Genomic DNA, 23,039 nt, shown 5'->3' with positions numbered 1-23,039 from the left:
ATTTTTGGAGGGGGGGGACTGGAGCACCTGGAGGAAACCCATGCAGATACAGGGAAAAAGTACAAGATACCATCAGATTTCTCGAGCATTGAGATTTTACTTCAACCACAGTTTCTGTAGAATTTAGTGCTTTACTTCAGATTTGAACCTGGGACGCTAGTGTTGTAACAGTGTCCTGCTAACTGCTAAGCTTTTTATTGCAAGGGAACGTCTAAAATTTGTGATTATATTGAGTCCTAATGAGATTGTCCCTTGAATGATAACTATTCACTCCAACTAAAGAAGACTGGAGGAAATGCAACACATTTTCACCAAATTGACTCCAGAGATAATTGGATTTATCCATAGAGGTGTGATTAAGAAATCTGGCCACATACTTTGTTGAATTGAGAAGAACAAGAGATGATCATTTTGAAAATTTAAAATCACCAATGAGCTGGGCAGGGTAAATGTAGAGTTGATACTCTGTTACAGTTGTCCAAAATCATGGTTTAGTGTCAAACCAAGGGGATAGTCATTCCAAACAGAGATGAGAAGCAATTTACTCAACAGAAGAGCAGTGAACATTTACCAAGATCCACCAAAGGTAAAGTGTCAATTGCTGTGTATATTTGGGATACAGATCATTAACATTTTAAATATCAAGGATATTTTGAATTCTGGGGAATATGAAATTAGTGGCTAAAAGTATTGCTAACCATATAACCATTTAACCATTTACGGAGCGGAAACAGGCCATGTTGGCCTTTCGAGTCTGCACCAGTTCATTGATTTTGTGTGCTCTCTTCAGGCTGGTCTATGAAATAATGGGACAGAGGTTGTTTCTATTTTTATGTTCTTATTAAGTTTATTGTCAAAAGTACCAAGATGCAGTGATTGAGGTTGTTTTGTAAGCAGCACATAATACAGGGCAAAATTCTGGAATTATAGAGAGAGATCAGTTGGAGCTGAACAAATACAGCTTAATTTTACTATTTTGGGGTTCATTCAGGAGTCTTATAATGACAGGAAAAAGAACCATCCTTGAATCTGATGGTGTGTGATTGCATACTCTCGTAGCTTCTTCCTGTCGGGAGGGGGTTGCAGATTGTGGTCAGGGTGGGAGTAGTAATTTAATATGTTTGCTCCCACTCCAAGGTAAGGGGAGTTATTGATGGAGCCAAAGGGGTATGGGGAGTTTATGATGACCTGAAACTTGTTCACAACCCTCTGCAGTTTCTTATAGTTTTCCATGGAACAGTTCCTGTACCACTCAGTGATACATTCTAACAGAAGGTTTTCAATGGTGCACCAGCAGAAGTTGTCAAAAGTTGTTAAAATGGGAGGTGACATGAAACAATTTATTTAAATTTGTAAAAAGCACATTCTTGTTTCTAAATATTTTGTAATTGAATCTCAACAGACAGATATAACCAACTGAATCACCATTTTCATAGCTGCTTGCCTTTCACCAATTCATTTAGTAAGTAGACAACAAAGTACAACCATGCAGGCAGACACATTGGATACCTTTGTCTCTCCTCTGCATTCAGTGGCAATGTCGGGTTTAGACTCTCAGCAGGACACACTGTTGATTTTTTTTCCCTTAGCACACAACTGTCAGGTGTTTCAGAATTATGTTATTGGTAATTTTTAAGTTATAAACATATTATTTTTGGTAAAGGGACTTTGTGGGTTGATTACCGGGATGCTTCCAAAAAGACACTTACACACAGACAGGTTAAGTCTGCTATACACAGCTGGAGCACAGCAATAAACCTCGAGTGGTTGTCCATTGAAATATTGAAAATGTTGAATGTTGGCTTAAAGAAACAGTTTGAGTACTAATTCAGAGAAGTAACTATTCTCCATTGAAAACTGGAACAAAGAAGTTTACCAAGAAAGCACCTGTGTACACACACAGCCATTCTACTTGTTGGTCAGAGAAGACAGCCCAGAAGCATTTTCTCATAAACTTTTGGAAGAAAGGAACTTGAAACAGAAGCCAGGAGTGATTTCATGTCATGTGACTATTATGGAAGGAAGACATCTTCAATATTGCACTAGCATTCTGTAAAATGGACACAGTTCCTTCTCCTTGTCCAGGGAGAGCAATGATGCTGTGGCTATTGTAATAGCCATTTGTGACCGACCTAATTCTGGGTCTTGGTGTGAGACACAAGAGAAACTTGTCCGTGAACTACTCTTTGCAGACGATGCCGCTTTAGTTGCCCATTCAGAGCCAGCTCTTCAGCGCTTGACGTCCTGTTTTGCGGAAACTGCCAAAATGTTTGGCCTGGAAGTCAGCCTGAAGAAAACTGAGGTCCTCCATCAGCCAGCTCCCCACCATGACTACCAGCCCCCCCACATCTCCATCAGTCACACAAAACTCAAAACGGTCAACCAGTTTACCTATCACGGCTGCACCATTTCATCAGATGCAAGGATCGACAATGAGATAGACAACAGACTCGCCAAGGCAAATAGTGCCTTTGGAAGACTACACAAAAGAGTCTGGAAAAACAACCAACTGAAAAACCTCACAAAGATAAGCGTATACAGAGCCGTTGTCATACCCACACTCCTGTTCGGCTCCGAATCATGGGTCCTCTACCGGCATCACCTACGGCTCCTAGAACGCTTCCACCAGCGTTGTCTCCGCTCCATCCTCAACATTCATTGGAGCGCTTTCATCCCTAACGTCGAAGTACTCGAGATGGCAGAGGTCGACTGCATCGAGTCCACGCTGTTGAAGATCCAGCTGCGCTGGGTGGGTCACGTCTCCAGAATGGAGGACCATCGCCTTCCCAAGATCGTGTTATATGGCGAGCTCTCCACTGGCCACCATGACAGAGGTGCACCAAAGAAAAGGTACAAGGACTGCCTAAAGAAATCTCTTGGTGCCTGCCACATTGACCACCGCCAGTGGGCTGATATCGCCTCAAACCGTGTATCTTGGTGCCTCACAGTTTGGCGGGCAGCAACCTCCTTTGAAGAAGACCGCTGAGCCCACCTCACTGACAAAAGACAAAGGAGGAAAAACCCAACACCCAACCCCAACCAACCAATTTTCCCCTGCAACCGCTGCAACAGTGTCTGCCTGTCCCGCATCGGACTTGTCAGCCACAAACGAGCCTGCAGCTGTCGTGGACATTTACCCCCTCCATAAATCTTCGTCCGCGAAGCCAAGCCAAAGAAAATAAATTCTGGGTAAAATAAAGCAAGATCATTCTTGTTTCTGGATCATAACTATTGAGATGGTTATTTTGTCTGACTCATTCCTGAGTTTGTGAAATCATCGTTATAAAATATAATTTCCAAAACTCCATGCAAGAGAGATAAAGTTGTGAAAAAAAAATCATTTGCATGAAGAAATATTCCTCTGAAACCAAATCTACAAGAATTTCTGAGTTTGATGACTTTTAAACAGCAGTTTAAAACTTCTCTGGGATTCAAAACAAAAGATTTCAAGATTGTACTTTAAAATAATCTCTTCTGAATTATGCCTGAAGAGTAATGATTTGGGATCTGCCACACACATACCGTGGGGTTAAGTTTAGAGTTAAGTAAGATTTAATATTATTAATAGTTTTGAATATAAATTATTGTTTTGAAGATACTATTGTCTTGGTGAATTTCTATTGCTGCTGGTTTAGATCGTAACACCAGACATGTTTAATAGTGGCTTTTCTGAAAATTATGGGGGAAGAAATATCCACGTTTGAGAGAAGTCAATGCACTTGTCCATCATCTGAGTCATGGGTAATGGTTTCCTGAGAAGCAGGCGGGAACAAAATATACATATGTTAAACAGATGGGCACAATGGGATCTTGTGATTTGTAATTTTAGTCTCAACTTTGGCCTTGTCATTGTCAATCTGAAAAGAAGTTTGTTGCATTTACAAAGTAACATTTTGAAGGGAGTAGTTGTTTCCAGTTGGAAAGCATTAACCTGGGATGTATTCAACTCCTAAAATGCTTCTGACTTGGTGAAATTAACTGGCGAAAATGGGGTTTTGACCCCTACTAATTACAGTTTGAATTCAGTGTAGAGTCATTAATTCTTCCCCAGGAGTTATGAAGCCCTCAAGAAATACTTGCTTATGCTTATGCATTTTGTTTTCCATTGACTGCTTGATTAATTCATCTGTTATGTCTGGAGTTGCACAGCATGAATCATTCCCTCATGACTATGACACAGTGATCATCAGACCAATATCATCAAAATGTGCCATTCAGTCATAGACCATTAGACCTTATTTTTGAAGCATAAATAACTTGCTTGTATACAGCATCAATGAAAAAATGTTTCAACATTCCACGTACAATGAATCATTTCACCTCAAACCCCAGGCAAGTAATTAATACAGATGCAAATTTTCATTTTAAGATCAGCCTTTTCTCAATGGTTAATAACTCCTGAAAGTTCAAGTCAAAACTCAAATTGAAAATGATGTGAATTCGTCAATACAAGATCCTTTTCCAGCACTGCACATATTTGTAAGGATTTAGATTGAAGTAAGTGATGAGAGAGGTTAATTGCATGGAGATTAAATTTAAGAAGGTGTAAAAATGAGGTAAAACAACATTCTGGATGTGTTTGGAAGACTAACACGCATTGCAACTTAACAGTGCTGAAGATTGAAGAAGATCAAGAATAGCTATCATGATGAAGTCAAAATGAATGGTGGAAGATAAACATAAGAATCAAGAGCAGGAATAGAACATTCAACCCATCAAAACTGCTCTACCATTTAATAAGATCACAGTTTAACTGGCCATGGATTTAGGTCGACCAACCTGCCATTTTCCCATGATCGTTTATTCCCTTACTTAGGTTGGAAGGAGAGGCGAGGTGGAATTTTGTGGTCAACACTCTAGTGGTAAGCATCGGGCTGATGAAAGGTCACAAGCTGGGAAAGTGTTGTGGGAATCCAGTAAAGAGAGTTCTGTGTGAAACAAATTCCCCATATTAGTCTCTATAAACTTCAATAAGTCTTCTTTAACATGACACTTGAACAAAAACCATCAGTGTAGCTTTCAGCTGTGACTAAGATTCCAGTGTGCAGCATTGGTTTCCAACAAGAAGTAGTGTGTTCCATAAATGGCAAACCTTGAACCTGCAAAGAAACATCATGCAACTTGTATTGTCCTCTCTTCTATTTACACATTTTTTTTCCATTGACATTAAATTGCACAAAATACAAAAGTATAACACTGCACAATCTGATTTTTAATCAATAAACATTTGGCATATCTACAATTGGGCACTTAACACCATCATCTCCTCAAAACTGATCAGCATACTCCAAGACCTGGAATTCAATACCCCACTATGTACCCGACCTGCAGGCCACAATCATTGAAGATTGGAAAGATCATCTCCTCCACAATCACTACCAGTACTGCAAAACTACAGGGATGTGTTCTTAGCCCCTGCTCCTCTCATGTCACACCTACAACTGTGTGGCTCAAAATGACAATAACACCATGAACAAATTTGCTGACAATAGCACGGTAGTGGGCTGTATAAATATAGGAGATGAGTCAGAATACAGGATGGAGATTGAAAACTTGGCTGAATGGTGCACCAACAACAATCTTGCACACAATGTCACCAAATCTAAGGAGCTGATTGTTGACTTCAGGAAATGAAAGCCAAAGGTATACAATCCAGTGATCATTATGGGATAAGAGGTGGACAGGGTGAGCAAATTAAAGTTCTTGGGAGTCATTATCTCATCAGAGCTTTCCTGGACCCAGCACACTAATGGCATCGTGAAGAAAAATATATCAGCACCTCTTCTTCCTCTGGAGATTGCGGAGGTTTGGTATGACAGTAGAAACCCTGGTAAATTTCACAGATGTGTGGTGAAAAGTATGCTGACCGGCTGCATCATGGTCTGGTATGGGAACATCAATACTGCTGAATGTAAAACCTTCCAAATGCCAGTGAACACAGCCCAGGACATCTTAGGCAACACCTTCGCCACGAATTAGAACATCGACAGGGAACACTTCCATCAGAAAACAGCAGCCATCAACAAAGATCATGTGGTGGTACACAACCAGCCTACTGCAAGGGGCTACCTCTGTACCTGCAGGAGGGTAAGGGGACAGGACAACACCTGGCCAGCTGTCAATCAGTCGGCCTGAATGGATCAAGACCTACCCAGATGGGTGTCAATCCCCCTCTGGAATATAAACCTGTCCCGGCCTCCCGAGGCCTCACTCAGAGTTGCTGCAACCACAGCCAGCCTGGCTCTGTGGAAGTCTTTGTGGATTAAAGCCTGTTGTACAATCTTTATCTTTGTGTATGTCTGATTCTGGCTAACAGTGCACCACAATTTAATTCACAAAATTTTCCCTTGGGGGCTATGGAAAAATTCCTGTGCGCAGGGAGCCTCGAGGTCGACCCATGCCACCCGAAAGCCCAGACACACTTCGTGATCTGGTAGCAAGGGGTTGAGGCAATCATCGAGGCACACGAGGGCGACATACTGGACTCCAATCAGAAGAGGTTGGTCCTACTCCAGTCAAAGCTGGGTCCCCGCGCCTTCCAGGTAACCAAATGCTGCTCCATGTTCAAGAGCGCAAAGGATACTCTCGAGAACTTGTAAAAGGCCCTCCATGAATCTGGTCTGTGCAAGGTACCTCCTCAAAACCCAAGCCCAGCAACCTGGGGAGATGGCTGAGTCTTACCTGGGACACTTGCGAGAGTTGGCCCAACCATGTTTGGCTGAACCCGGGGTAGGTGTAGAGGAGGACGAGAGGCTGATCCGGGACACCTTTGTCCGAGGGCTATGCTTGAGGGCCATCCGGCACAAGCTGCTGGAAGACAACATCTATGCCCTCACCAGGACTGTGGAAGTGGTCCAAACCCTGGAAGCAGCAGCTCTGCATGCTGAAGCCTTTGATTCCAGGTTCCCCCAGGTTCCCTCACGGCCCTCTCACACTGCAGCTGCAGCACCAAGCCGAGCTTGGGAGAAGAACATTGGGAGGGGTGCTCGGCGCCCCTGTAAGTACTGTGGATCCTGGCGTGATCGATGATCGCACTAAAAATGCCCAGCTAGGAACCAGTATTGTTCCCGATAAAGGAAGAAAGGCCACTTTGCAAAAGTTTGCCTTTCTAAACCTGCTGACAGCTCAGTGGCCTGCTATAACCTCCCCACCTCCCCTGTATACCCCCCCTCCAACCTGCACATGCCAGGCAGCGCCATTGTCCCCGCAATGACTTCTCCCTTCCCCTAATGCGACCGTGCAACATACGGCCCCGCCAGCATCCATCACAGCATGTGACCTGAGAATCTGCACCAGACCCCGCCCTCAGCGGCACTGCTCACTGAGAACTACAGCGATGTCATTTCCAGCTCACAGCGTGATGTCACTTCCTGGTGACATAATAACGTCACTGCCGCCGGCCGTGATGACATCAATTCCCCCAGCGCAGCGGACACGGCTGGGGAAGGAGGCCAGCCACGTACCACCACCATCTTGGGGAAGAGCTGCGCCCAACACAGAGGGTCCCCGACGATGTTGAGAACGATGTGGTCAACACAGGGGATGACCAAACTGCCCTACCGACGCTCCAAAAGCCTCCAGGTGCCATCAGCTGCCGGATGCCGCACCCAGTGACTGACAGCACTGGCCTACTGCAGAGTGGAACCTTTGTATCTGCAGGAGTGTAAGGGGACAGGACAACATCTGGCCGGCTGTCAATCAGTTGGCCTGAATGGATCAAGCCCCACCCATTCGGGTGTCAATCACCCTCCGGGATATAAGCCTGCGCCGGCCTCCCGAGGCCACACTCAGTGTTGCTGCAGCCACAGCCAGCCTGGCTCTGTGGAAGTCTTTGTGGATTAAAGCCTGTTGTACAGTCTTTATCTTTGTGTGTGTCTGATTCTGGCTAACAGTGCTCCATAGATCCACACCACCCAGCACACCTCTGTTCTTGCTACTACCATCATAAAAGAGGTATAGGTAAAACAAAACCTGCACGACCAGGTTCAGAAACAGTTGCTACCTCTTCACCATCAGACATCTCAAGGGTAAAGTCAATGAGGGACTCATTTAAGGACTCTTACTTGTGCACTTTATTGATATTTTTTAAATTCTCTCTATATTGCAAAGTTAATTTACATTTGTTATCTGTTTACATTTCTTAATTTGTTTACATGTATCTGCTGTACAGAATTTTTGTACTCCATATAAATGGTAATTCTGCCTCACCCACAGAAAAATGAATTCCAGGGGGTTGTATCTGATGTCAGGTATGTTCTCTGACAATAAATTTGAAATAAAAAAAATGAAAAATTCTTAGTCTGGGACTATCATCATTTACAAATGGGTACCTTCAGCAGGATTCAAAAAATTTGTTCCTTAAACAAAGTAAGCATGAGCTTCCTTCTATTCCTTCTCCCTGAACCAAGCACAGCAATGAACATCATCTGATACCAGCCACTTGCCTACTTGAGAGGGTGAGTTGGAAGGTGGTGGTATTTATAATAATGTCATGAAAGAAAGTTCTCAATGTTTTTGTGTACATGGATTAGCAAGAAACTAACAAATTTGGGGTGATCGTGTACAATGGCATGCACTCTGTAACTCAACATTAAGTCTCATTAAGCGACTGAGATCTTGCACTTTATCAACTAAGATCCTGTACATAATTATTCAAATGGCACTTTATTACCAGTATTGACTGCAATGAAACCTCCAGGTAATCATACTGTTCTTAACAAGGCATTCATCATCTGTTTGGTGTAATCCAGTAATAACATTCTACAGTATGGCTGACTCCCATCATAAAGCCATATGTCACAGAGAGGTTAAACTGGAAACTATGCCCTTCAGCTTGCCAAATCCATGCCTACCCAGAACCACTCATTTGCATCAAACGCACACCAATCCCATTTTCTCTTCTCTCTGCGTAAAGGAATTGAAGATGAGAGGAGATGTATGAAAATGAACCTATTGGCAGTGACAAAAGTGATGAGACACAGTAAAATGAGTGAATGATTCAAGATCGTTGACCAAAGAAGAGTTCATTGGATTATTTGAGTATATACTAATTATTCCGGAACAATTAGATACTGACCATTTTCCCATCAGTGAGAAATGACTGCTTCAACTGCCTCAAACGTTTTGTACCATGTGACAGAATATAATGGGAAGCAGAAGGACAACAGTTCCTGTTCTTTTGCCTCTGTAGAATATGTCCTTCATTTCAGTCCTTCCATGAGGCTTTAGAAAAACCTTAACAATAGCAAAATATGAATCAACATTTTTGAAGACTTAAAGGCAACAGAGAACAACCCTGGAAAATCTTCCCCAATACTTCATCTTGTGATGCTGAGGACCCATCATTCACAACAATCCTAAGTTTCCCTGCAGTATCACTCGAGCACCTCAAGCTTCATACTGCCTCATACAAACTTCACTGACTAATAACTTCTAAATAAAACAGTTCAGGATGCATCACCAGCCTTGTTGCTATATTATCTGAATATTAGTTAGATGTGTTTCAGTGGTCATGTATGACCAAAGGTCTTGAACAATACACAGGAGAACTCAAAAGAGCAATCTTTGGTTTCAAAAGCTGCATAGCAACAAATCACTTCCTATTTTCCTACAGCTTTTTAAATTGCAGATTCAGATCTTAAATAATGTATTGAATAGATCATCTCCACTGATCCAATGCCCGACTTAAAGAGAAATCTATAGATTTTTATTTGAGATATTAAGCAAATTAACTAGTAACCTGCTCTGGTAATTCAGCAAGCCATCATAAATCTCGTAACACAATTCAGACAGGTTTGTTTTGCATGTTTTATTCACATTTTTCCCTCATCTAATGTGGTTTAAAGAATATTTATAGTAATTCAACACTTGTGTTTCCAAAATTTTGTCAAGGCAGGTATGAGTACCTTTTTTTTACTGGGGTCAAATTTTAAAGGATTATGGTTTGGGACTACTTTGAGAAAAGCCTAAGGAATATTTATTTCAGATAAACTCTACCATAAAATGTGTTTCGGTCACCATATAAAATAATCATAGAAATGAACTGGAGCATATGTCAAAAATGAGAAGCATCCAGAATTGCATCCTTGGTAAATTGTGCTAAATGTGCTGTGACAAAGTGTTAACTCCACTGAGGAATTTCATACACTGAGGGTAAATAGGAATAAATTTTAAAGCCGTGCAATGCCACCAACAACTGGAGGTACATTTCTAAGCAATGGAGGAATGCAGAACACACTGAAATATAGAAAAGGAGCTGGACGAGGCCACATAGCCCTTCAACCCTACACCCACACAGAATTCCATCATGACTGATCCTCTCTCAATATCATATTCCTGTGCATTGCTTTTACCCTTTCGTGCCTTTAGCTTTTGGATATTAATTTATCTGAAGCATGTTCAGCAATATGGACTTGACAGCCATCCATGACTGCAATGCCACATTTATCCACCTCATTTTCCTCATCTCAGTCTTTATTAGCTTTAGATTCAGATTTCAGATTTATTGTCAGAGTGCATACATGACATCACATATAACCCTGAGATTCCTTTTTCCAGCAGGTGCAGCAGAATTACCACTAATTGGTAGTGCAAAAATAAAGTACACTGCATAAACATATAAACAAATAAAAGAACTGTAAACAGAGAAGGAAAGTAAACAAACTGACTGCGCAATGCAGAGAGAACAAAAGAAAATCATTAAAGTACACAGGTATGAGTCCTTTAAATAAGTTTTTGAGTTTGTTGTTGAGGAGTCCAATGGAGGTGAGGTTGCAGCTCTTCTTGTAATAAAGGCCAACTTAATATTTGTCCCATTTGCTGTACTGCATGTTCATTTTCAGTGACTGGAGTAAAAGGGCATCCAAATCCCTTTGTTCATCAACAATTCCAAGTCGATAATGTCCTAAATTTTCACTAGTCAGATGGCAGAAATATCAATACTATATGTTATGTATTGTTCCAAAGTGAAAAGTTACAGGACTTCCTTGAGCCAGTGGATTGGGTGGTATTCAAGAATTCTGCTGAGAATCTGAACGATTGGATGAGAGTGCCCCTATCAAATCATTCAGGGCTTTCCCAACCAGAAGCCCTGGGTGACAGTGAAATCCAGAACCTACTGAGAGCCAGATCACAGGCAATTAAGTCCAGAGATCCAGATCAGAACAACAGGAGCAGATATGACCTATGAAAGGCTATCGCCCAGAGAGGTAGTGATTCAGGATGAAAATGGGAACAATGAGGCATATCCGACAGTTGTAGCAAGGACTAAATCCCATAACCTGTTACAAAACTAAATCCAGTCAAGTAGCAAATGGCAAAGCGTCTTTCCCAGAAGAAGTAAATGCCTTCTACACCTGATATCTTCTTTCTTTGGCTTGGCTTCATGGACGAAGATTTATGGAGGGGTATGTCCACGTCTGCTGCAGGCTCGTTGATGACTGACAAGTCTGATGTGGGACAGGCAGGCACAGTTGCAGCGGTTGCAAGGGAAAATTGGTGGGTTGGGGTTGGGTGTTGGGTTTTTCCTCCTTTGTCTTTTGTCAGTGAGGTGGGCTCTGCGGTCTTCTTCAAAGGAGGTTGCTGCCCACCTAACTGTGAGGCGCCAAGATGCATGGTTTGAGGCGATATCAGCCCACTGGCGGTGGTCAATGTGGCAGGCACCAAGAGATTTCTTTAGGCAGTCCTTGTACCTCTTCTTTGGTACACCTCTGTCACGGTGGCCAGTGGAGAGCTACATTACAATCTAAACATATACATATTGGTGATAGAATCTGTACTATCACAGCTACAAAGGGGGCAATATTGCAGAGACAGGGATGGAAAAAGAGGCAAAACTGTGGGAAGTGCAGATGAACACAGCAATAATGAGAATAACAGCAAAAGGAAGATAAAGATGAAGACTAAGAAGCACTTAAATAAAAAGCTAAGTAACAATTTGGAAAATAGCAATAAGTTGATTATATTGGAAATGGAATGGAACTTGTGGAGATATGTTTCCTTCATTGTATATAGTTATTTTTGACTACTGTATATATGGAGCTGGCCCACCCACTGATTACTCAAACTCTATGACTCCGCCCCCGTAGCCCTGGGACATAAAGGTCAAGCCAGCTCTCCCTTCCCTCCATTCCTATACCTGGATCCGGGCCGGTAAGGTTCTCCTGTATATTATAGCCTATTGTTCCCTTAGTCTTGCCTCTATAGTTACTGGCAGTGTTTAACAGAACTAAATCAAGAAATCCAGGAAATGTACATTATAGGGCTGTGTTGAGAAATCCAGGTTATGTATACATACATCTCTGAAAGAGATAAATGGGCCTTGCTTAGATAGACAAATTGGTGAAAAATGTTTTTGGCACGCTTGGCTTCATCCGTCAGGGCACTGAGTATAGCAGTTAACACATAACGTAATAGCTGTACAAGATTTTGGTGAAGAGCGCTCAGAGTATTTTGTGCATTTCTGATCATCCAGTTCCAGAAAGAATGTTATTCACCTGGAAAAGATTTTGGAATTATTGACAAGAATCTAACAGGGACTGGAGGTTTTGAACTACGAGGAGAGACAAGATAGTGGCATTTTACCTCAGAGCATGAGGGGGTGAATTTAAAGGAGTCTACAAAATCTAAAGGGCATACACAATGTGAATGGTCACAGTCTTTGGATAGCTGAGTTTAAATCTAGAGAACACAAGTTTGAGGTGAGAGGGGTAAGACTGGATAGGGGCCTGAGGAGCAAAATTTGAGCACAAACTGGTTGTATATGGAGCAAGGTGCCCAGAGGTAATGGTAGAGATGGGCACAATTACATTTAAAAGACATTTAGATCAGTATATGGGTGTGAATGGCTCTGAGGGAAATGGAACAATATAGGCAAATAGCATGAGCTCAAGCTGGCAAATTGTTCAGCAAGGATGAATTGGGCCAAGGGGCCATTTTTCATGCTGAACAATTCTATGACACTGTGACAAAAAAAAAATCAATGGGAAACATTTGAAACATTGACCAAAAATGTTCCTTTGTTATTTCTTCCAGCTGAAATTATTCTTCAGCAGACTGCTGATCACTTCAGATTTCACTGTGTGTCACCAAAAAAAATGTTGGTATACTTTATCCAACAAAAGCACTTGAACAAATAAAAACAGTATGAAACCAGAGCTTAACACAAACTAAAGAAAAGATTACATTATCATAATCCCATTTCTTATCAAGGACAAGGAGAAGAATTATGAAGCCCAAATCATTTGGAAAACAAAGCATTACTGATAAATACTATTAAATAGTGTAAGAAATATGAAATTAAAAATAAAAATAAACTACTTCTTGAGGGCTACATAAAAGATAAAAGGAAAATCAAGATAGGCCTCACACAACTTGGGCAGCACGGTGAGCATAGAGGCAGCATGGTTAGTGCAATGCTACTACAGCGCCAGCGATCCGGTTTCAAATCTGCTGCTTCAAAACTTAGAGGTTGTAGGTCAATTGGGTGTCATTGGTGGCACGGGGTCATGGGCTGGAAGGGCCTGTAGCTGTGCTGTATGCTGTATGAGGGAAAGATTCCTAAATCAAGCTTTAACAAGATTCAACTCACGAAGAAATATTATTTTAAAAAAAGAGTGGTGGGTACCTCGAATGCATTGCCAGAATGGTAGTGGAGGGTTGTACAATAGGAACATTTGAAAATCTCCTAGGTAGGCACTTGGATACAAGTAAGGTGGGGAAGGATTGGCAGTATCTACTACTAGACTGGCTTCATGATCTTTGACCTGGAATAGTTGCCTCGACAGTCTGCAAGACCCCTGCAGCTCTTGTAAATGTAAAAGATGCACACACAAAATAAAAAAAAATGTTTTAAAATTTCAAAGACCAAATTGAATATTTAAAACAATTCAAAACATTTAAACTAGTTTGATTAATGAAAAAAAAACCTTCTTCCAAACAGTTAGCTTCTCTTGTTCATTTTGGGCTGCTGTTATATTTGTGCTAAGATTATTCCACCAGGCAGTATCTCAATCATGAAACTTATAGGATTTTGATTGGAATCCATGAGGATTCTGTCAAGGCAATAAGGGGACAGCTGACTTTAGCCCATGTTGATACTGAACACTTGAACTTTCACAGAGAAAGATGGGCAAGTCCAGGCAGCAACAATGGAGAAAGGTCAGAGGATTCAGTTAATGAACAGATTGTGGAAAGAAAGACAGAGTGAGAATTTTTTTTTAATTCAAAGAGAGAGGATGTATCTCTAATATGAATGGATGGTTACCCAAGGTTTCTGAATTATGCATTTATGTGGGCATTTTAAAGAATTAGGCAATACAACGGTTAAGAGGGCACGTGCTTTCCCCTCAAACTAGTGTTTGCAAAGCTTCATTGATTTGATGGGTCTTTCATCTTCTGACAGAGTATGGTCGTAAATGCACCAGTGAACTTGTATTGCTGGAAGGGAAGAAAAAAAGAGCAGGTATGATTGATTGCTGTCAAGTGGCCTACCTCAGATCTTTTTATATCTCTGCATGCACACATTATTGGAAGCTGCAGAAATACAAATATATATAATCATATCACAGCATTGTTTCACTGTATTCAACCAAATTCATTTTCTAAATATGAAAACATGATTTTATTATTAAGTATTGAGAAAATTGAAGTTTTGTTTACAGCAAGAATTATTGACCTCAAGAATCAATGCAAGCATGTAGAAAGATTGTACAAAGACCAAGAGGTGGATAAGGGAAGTTGAAACATGTTCTAACCAGATATCTTGCTGTCTATCAATGATTGAATGATGTATGCTCATTTCATGGAGATTCATCTATGTAAACATCCAGGAGTATCAATGGAAAGATTAGATGAATACACAAGAAGAGTATTCAGTTATTGAACCCCACATTTTTACAAAATAGAAGCAACAAGGAAGATAATTAGACTTTATTTCAGTTTAAGTAAGATTGTGAAAGAATATTATTGTCAGAAATTAGATGCAAGCATCTATGTTCTGAAGTGACTTTACATTCAGTACTCTGCAATTAAATAATGTTCATGATTCCACAGAGAAAAAAAAGGTAGTCTGGAGCAGAATTAATACAAGAGGAGTCATAAACCTTTCCTGTGATTCCTAAACATGCAAATGAAAAATTGCATAATTCAATTGTTTATTTAATGGCAGAAAGGATAATTAATTTTTATTTCAATCAAAAGGTATATGTTTTGTACAATAGAGGATTTTTATTTATTTCCAAACAGCTCAAATAATTATCACATGATAGATCCCTGGAGATGCTTGGAAAATGGTTGGAAAATATAGATTGGGGAATATATCCATGTTCGAATGAGTTGATGTGAACAGATTTTTTCCATTGAGAGTAGGAGAGATTGAAACAAGTGCTCATGAGTTAAGAGTTAAGGGTCAAAAATTTAGAGGTAGCATGAGAGGGAACTTCTTTACTCAGAGAGTGGTGGCTGTATTCAATGAGTTTCTGGGAGAAGTAGTGGCGCCAGGGTCAATTTTGTCATTTAAGGAAAAATTGGATAGGTATATGGATGGGAGGGGAATGGAGGGTTATGGGCAAGGTGCAGGTAGGTGGGACATAGTACTTAGTTTGGTGCGGACTAGAAGGGGCAAAATGGCCTGTTTCTGTGCTGTAATTATTATATGGTTATAGATTCTATGAATTGGGCGTACAGAGAGAGAAAAAAATATTAGGCAAATAGAATGGATCCAAGATACATAGATCTGGACATTCTTCAGTAATGTGAAATGGCATTCAATGAAAAATGATGCCAGTTAGGTACTCTGTCAGGAATTGACATACCTGTCAAATTCCACCTTCCATATTGTACACAGCTCCTTTCTTGCCTAATTGAATTTTTGCCTCCTGAATCTGTTTCCCAATGAACCTCCATGCAACCTTTTGATTTAGTTTTGACCCCAAGTTTGGATGTTAGAATTTGATCCTCTCCTTGAAATCAGTGATGCACAATGCAAATACCTCAGGCTCAAGATTTGAACCTTGCAATACTTTGCAAATTACACTCTTCCATCCTGAATGTGACATATTCATTAAAACTCATTTGTAAATCAGACTAAAACTCAATCCATGCTAAAATATTGTCCTGGAGCCTACAAGGAATACTCTTATTTATGTGGCACCATGAAATTCCACATGAAAACTTGATTATCCTGCATGCACCTTGCCCTTTGTATTCCCCATGAAGTACCCACTGAAGGAAATCAAACATGATTTTGCTTTCACAATTTTGCTTAATTGTGTTGTAATTTCCCACATGCCCCATTAGTACATTTTAATTAATAGATCTGGGGAATACAATGAGCTCCAACACCTCCCCAAAGGAACAGATGTTGCTTATTAGTTCATTCCTATCACTTCTACTTTGTTAGGCTTGAAATGATATTAGTCATGTTTGGCGTAATGTTGAGCACAATGCCTTTACAGCTCTGGCGATCATGACGGGGTTTGAATCCCACGCTGTCTGTAAGGAGTTTGTAAATTCTCCCTGTGTTTGATTGGGTTTTCCCTGTGGGCTCCAGTTTTCTCCCACTGTTTGAAATTTACCAGGGGTGTAGGTCAATTGGCCGGCACAGGCTCATAGGCCAAAATTGCCTATTACTGTGTTTTATGTCAAAATTTAAAAATAAATAGAATAAAATTTTTTAAAAATAAAAAATAAAATTTTATGAAATACATTTTAAAAAATAAATAATTGTAATTAAAAATTACCTTTTTAAAATATTTTTATATTTTTACTATAAAAAGTTGAATACAATTATGAAGTGTGCTACAAGACCAGAAAAGAGATTAAAGAAATTATCTTAAGTACCAGTTCCAAAGCACTATCACAATAATGAAATAGAACATTACAAAAGAATAAATAAATAAATGCATAATTTCAAAGCATTCATTTGTAATTTAATATTTGAATCAATGACTGCGTATCTCTTTTCCCCCCCCAAAGTTATACAACACATTATGTCCCTTGGCCATTGTGCATGTGTAGGTGGAGTGTTAACTTTCCATTTAATCAAAATTGTACATCTGGCCATCAACAAAGTAAAAGATTAAATGCAGCATTGAAGTGAGTAACATATTATATTCTCAGAATGTTATTAAAGGGCTAGGTTCCAATTTTAAATTGAACATCACCGATAATGTTTGAAAAACTTTGTTCCAATTCTTTTCTAAGCTAGAGCAGATCCAGAACATATGAATTAAAGAAGCATCACCTCTTTTACATTTATCACATTGGGGATTTATGTCTGAATAAAAATAAGACAGCTTAACTTGAAACATACGTGCTCTGTGTGCCACTTTGAATTGGTCAGGCAATGTTGTGCACAAAGGGATTAATCATTATAAAAACAGAGTCCCAAACCTCATTGGTCAGTGGCAGGTTTAAATACTTCTCCCAGGCATTCTGGATTTGTCATAAATAAGAGATGTTAAGCCATTTTTTTTTTAAATGTGCTCCCAGTTCATTTTCAATTGAGAGGGACTGTCACTTTAAGAGAACAAATCAAGCTGCAATTTTGGGAGATTGACTGTGAGCTGGCAGGCTGAGGTCAGCGTGTACTAAATTGGATACATCTGATGAGAGAGTACTGCAGCCACAGAGACCATGTGACAAAGATTAAAGACACAGTACTAGTTTGCTCATGGGACATTTTTTTTTAAGGAAGCAGCACTTAAAGAAGCACCTTTAAGGGAAACTGTACTGAAAAGGCCTTGTATGTGGTTAGACACAATCTATCTGATTTTCCCATGTTATATGGGAATAAGTAGTGGCCATTTTAATGAGACAGTATTTGGAGAAGGATCTTTTGAATGGATACTGTGCTTAATGTGGCCTCGTGCGATGAAAAACAATTTGTCTGATTTCTCATGTTACAAGGGAATGCGAATAACCACTATGACCTAAAAAAAAGGAAAGGTCACTTTGAAAAGGGACTTGTTGAATCCCATCATAGTCAAAAGAAGACTTGTTCAATCTCGTCATGACAAAGGAAAAGTAATTTCTTGAAGGGAATTGTTGAACTCCACCCTGGCTAAAAGAAAAGGACATTTCTCTGGAAGCATTTCAACAAGGATTTCATGCATTAATAAACAGTTTGTCACACTGGCCTCTCCCATCTACTACATTGGATTTTCTGAGACTGAACTTTGAACTGCCTTTCCAGAATAAGGCCTGAATTGTAGTGGCAAAGGCATTTCTCTCTCTCTCTCTCTCTCTCTCTCACACACACACACACACACACACACACACACACACACACACACACACACACACACACACACACACACACACACACACATTTGGGGGTTATGTTTAGTAAGTGTAGATAAATTAGAAAAAGATTTATATTATTTTAAATATTACATTATCTGGGCTATTTTCTATTGCTGCTGTCTGGTATGTAACAAAAATTAAAAATCAAATTTTAAACATTAAAAGTTAAAAAAAAAGATTAAAATGTTTAAAAAATAAAAATTAAAGAAATAAATTAAAATTAAATTTTAAAAAATAAACAACTGAGCTACATATTAGTAGGCATAACTGGTCATGGTACATCTAACATTTGTCAACAAATTGTTTAATTTCTGCAAAGTATTCATCATGTGTGAACGACCGTTAAAGTGCACCATATGGCTCAAGTGTGGACACAGCACAGGAGTGCCCTGCTGCCATTATCACCCACTGTGAGATGAAAGAGAGCTGAAGTAAAAGGATGAATGAAGCAGAGATCTTTGGCTTGGCTTCACGGACGAAGATTTATGGAGGGGGTAAATGTCCACATCAGCTGCAGGCTCGTTTGTGGCTGACAAGTCCGATGCGGGACAGGCAGACATGGTTGCAGCAGTTGCAGGGGAAAATTGGTTGGTTGGGGTTGGGTGTTGGGTTTTTCCTCCTTTGTCTTTTGTCAGTGAGGTGGGCTCTGCGGTCTTCTTCAAAGGAGGTTGCTGCCCGCCAAACTGTGAGGTGCCAAGATGCACGGTTTGAGGCAATATCAGCCCACTGGCGGTGGTCAATGTGGCAGGCACCAAGAGATTTCTTTAGGCAGTCCTTGTACCTCTTCTTTGGTGCACCTCTGTCACGGTGGCCAATGGAGAGCTCGCCATATAACACGATCTTGGGAGGGCGATGGTCCTCCATTCTGGAGATGTGACCCACCCAGCGCAGCTGGATCTTCAGCAGCGTGGACCCGATGCTGTCGGCCTCTGCCATCTCGAGTTCTTCGATGTTAGGGATGAAGTCGCTCCAATGAATGTTGAGGATGGAGCGGAGACAACGCTAGTGGAAGCGTTCTAGGAGCCGTAGGTGATGCCGGTAGAGGACCCATGATTCGGAGCTGAACAGGAGTGTGGGTATGACAACGGCTCTGTATACGCTTATCTTTGTGAGGTTTTTCAGTTGGTTGTTTTTCCAGACTCTTTTGTGTAGTCTTCCAAAGGCGCTATTTGCCTTGGCGAGTCTGTTGTCTATCTCGTTGTCGATCCTTGCATCAGATGAAATGGTGCAGCCGCGATAGGTAAACTGGTTGACCGTTTTGAGTTTTGTGTGCCCGATGGAGATGTGGGGGGGCTGGTAGTCATGGTGGGGAGCTGGGTGATGGAGGACCTCAGTTTTCTTCATGCTGACTTCCAGGCCAAACATTTTGGCAGTTTCCGCAAAACAGGACGTCAAGCGCTGAAGAGCTGGGTCTGAATGGGCAACTAAAGCGGCATTGTCCACAAAGAGTAGTTCACGGACAAGTTTCTCTTGTGTCTTGGTGTGAGCTTGCAGGTGCCTCAGATTGAAGAGACTGCCATCCGTGCGGTACCGGATGTAAACAGCGTCTTCATTGTTGAGGTCTTTCATGGCTTGGTTCAGCATCATGCTGAAGAAGATTGAAAAGAGGGTTGGTGCGAGAACGCAGCCTTGCTTCACGCCATTGTTAATGGAGAAGGGTTCAGAGAGCTCATTGCTGTATCTGACCCGACCTTGTTGGTTTTCGTGCAGTTGGATAACCATGTTGAGGAACTTTGGGGGGCATCCGATGCGCTCTAGTATTTGCCAAAGCCCTTTCCTGCTCATGGTGTCGAAGGCTTTGGTGAGGTCAACAAAGGTGATGTAGAGTCCTTTGTTTTGTTCTCTCCACTTTTCTTGGAGCTGTCTGAGGGAAAAGACCACAATGGATCAAAATAGAGACCAGTGGGCTGAGGCAATGGTGCAGCAGGTATTGATGAAGAGCATGCAGCTATTTTTTTTAATTAGACATATAGCACTGTAACAGACCAAATCAGCCCTACAAGTCCATACCACCTTTTTTTACACTCCATTATCCTACACCCCAGTATGTTTTTAAAGAGTGGGAGGAAACCAAAACCCCAGGAGAAAACCCATGCAGACACAGAGATAACATACAAACTCCTTACAGACAAGGTGGGATCCTTTAAAGGCTTTATGCTAACCACTATGCCAAAGTTTTAATGGAGGGAGAGGAAGTCACTGCAGATTTAAAGGTGAAGATTGCAGGAAAGTTTCAAGAGGATGAGATGACTGAGAATGTTTATCAGTGATTTATTTGCATCTGATGTGTAGTTATTTGTGTATGTTAATCTGTGAGTGTGTGCTCGTCTGTGAATTCCCATGTGTGTAAATAAAAACCACTGTTTGTTTATAACACATGTCCAGCCTTTGAACTCGCCAACCCTATTCTTGAACACAACAGTTCACCAGGTTGATTCCAGGGATGTAGGTGTTTGCCTATGAAGAGACATTGAGTCGTCTGGGACTGTACTCACTGGAATTTAGAAGAACAAGAGACAATTTGATGGAAACATAAAATTATGAAAGTCATAGATAAGATTGAGGTAGGCAAGTTGTTTCCTTTGGTAGAGGACACCAGAACTAGGGGGTATAGCCCCAAGATTTAGGACAGAGATGAGGAGGAACTGCTTTTCCCAGAGGGTGGAAAATATGTGGAATTTGCTGTCCACTGAAACAAGTGGAGGTGACCTCAGTAAATACATTTAAGATTGGATAGATTTCTACATAATAAGGAAATTAAGGGATATGGGGAAAAAAGTGGAGATGAGCCCAACATCAGATCAGTCATGATCACATTGAATGGCAGAGCAGGCTCCTGCTCTTATTTCTTATGTTCTTAATGGAGTGAAGACTAATGCACATAATGGCACGGGTCAAGATTACAACCCTCTTTTGGTTTTTTTTCCTGTCCTGTGCATTTGCATCTCCATACCAGACAGTGATGCAATCATTCTGAATGCTCTCTACGATGATTCCCAAACCAGTTTAATGGGAATGACAAGGAAATCCAGGAGCTAAACGTTGCATGACTTGTTTCGTTTCTCCAATATTTGCGTAAACTACTACCACAATATTTGCAGACATTGTTTGACTCCAAGCTAATTAATCATTAGGTGTTTACAGATTGGAAATTTCTCAAGCCAAAAGCAACAAGACTTACAGGCATCCAAATGCAATAGAAAACATATGGATTAGCAATTCACTGACAACCATGCCATACATTAGCCCCTTTCACACTGGCACCCTGTCCTAGTAATTGACAGCCAATCTTCTAGTTAAGGGTCCAGTGTGAAAGCTCCTTAATCATCCTGAAGGTGTCAAATTACACCAGGGTTGATACGACCAAGGTAGGTTGTATCATCCCCAGTGTCAGCTGATGCCTACGTGCCGATTATCCCAGTGTGAAAGGGACATGGAGTATCCTGGGAAAAATTGGTGAAGTGCTGATGACCTTTCGTATGAGTGCTTTCAACCGTGTGCTTAAACAGTCTTCACATGAGGTACAGTGAGGGGCAAATTGATTAATTTAAGAAAATAAATAAAAATTATGGCCGCGAACTGGGGGGATAGGGAGATGCAGGACCTCCTCTTACTGAGGCTAGAGGAGGCTGAAACTCTTGAATTAATGGGAACCATTAAGGGCCTGTTTTATGAACAAATTTCAGCCAGAGTCAAGGGGATTGGGTTCTCCAAGGACGTCTCAAGTGATCAATAAGCTGAAGACCCTTTGGAGGAAGTTTCTGCTGGTTAAATATCACAATGGGATGAGTGGATAGAAGTGGCTGGACTGGCCCTACAATGACCAGGCATAATATCTGGGGTACTAGCAGGTCAGCAGAACACCTGTCCCTGCTGGTAAACATGGATCCCAGTGACACGGCCCCTGTGCACTCACCTAAATCCAGTTTGCGATCACAGGATTAGGAGGATAAAAATGCCACCTGTACCTGATCCTCCTTAGGTTCCCCATGCCTTATCTCCCCCCCACCCCCCACCACATCCACCCCCACTACCAGTGCCTCAGCTGGACAGAGGACATCAACTGTAAGCAAGAGAGGAAGTGACCCCAGCACCTCATCTGCTGCTGCTGAACCAGAGAGGAATTACTTTGTAATCTGTCCGATTTGTCTATTGTGACTTGTGAGTTCTTGTCCATAATATGCCATCTCTCTAATCTCCTATGTGCTGTACTGATATGCAGGAACCAAAGGGTAAAAGAAGAGGAGGAAGCCAACAGAGACACAGGAGGTGGTATCTGAGGTTTGTGTGTTGCTGCACATCATTTGTGAGGAGGACCACGACCACCAGCATCAGGAGATGTAGCCTGAGATGGTGCAGGTCCTGATGCGATCACAACAGCAAGTAGAGATGGAGGGGCAGGAACGGAGGTGGGGGGGGTTGGGGGCTGACTGGCAGGAGCACCAGGCAAACATCAGTGGCCTTGCCAGGCTGACAATGGAGATTTGCAAGAAGATGCAGGCCCAGATGGTGTGATGAGGGACCTTATCTCATCCACTGGGGTGCTAGCATGCTCTGTTCCTCCCTCCTATGCCTTCCAGCCTTCGGCCTCCACCTTCCAGTCTCCTTCCTCATCCTGTCCTCAGCCTGGTCACTCTTCAATGCAGTCATGTTCTTCTTTCCATACACCTCCCTCCATCATCAGCCTTCCTCATTCAGTTCCTTTCCCTCCAACTGCCCATCTCTGACTTCCCCCT

General features: G+C 41.3%; 1 long non-coding RNA gene across 1 annotated transcript; it reads left to right on the top strand.

The window, feature by feature from the left end:
- Positions 1-538: 538 nt before the first annotated feature.
- On the top strand, positions 539-22,681 carry LOC138739935 (uncharacterized). Its single transcript, XR_011342581.1, has 4 exons — positions 539-586; positions 10,558-10,711; positions 14,402-14,461; positions 22,526-22,681. It is a non-coding gene; the product is annotated as an uncharacterized lncRNA (long non-coding RNA).
- Positions 22,682-23,039: the final 358 nt, after the last annotated feature.

Source organism: Narcine bancroftii, chromosome 7 (genome assembly GCF_036971445.1).
Source record: "Narcine bancroftii isolate sNarBan1 chromosome 7, sNarBan1.hap1, whole genome shotgun sequence".
NCBI classification, from domain to species: domain Eukaryota; kingdom Metazoa; phylum Chordata; class Chondrichthyes; order Torpediniformes; family Narcinidae; genus Narcine; species Narcine bancroftii.
This window is presented reverse-complemented; position numbering and strand designations above follow the sequence as displayed.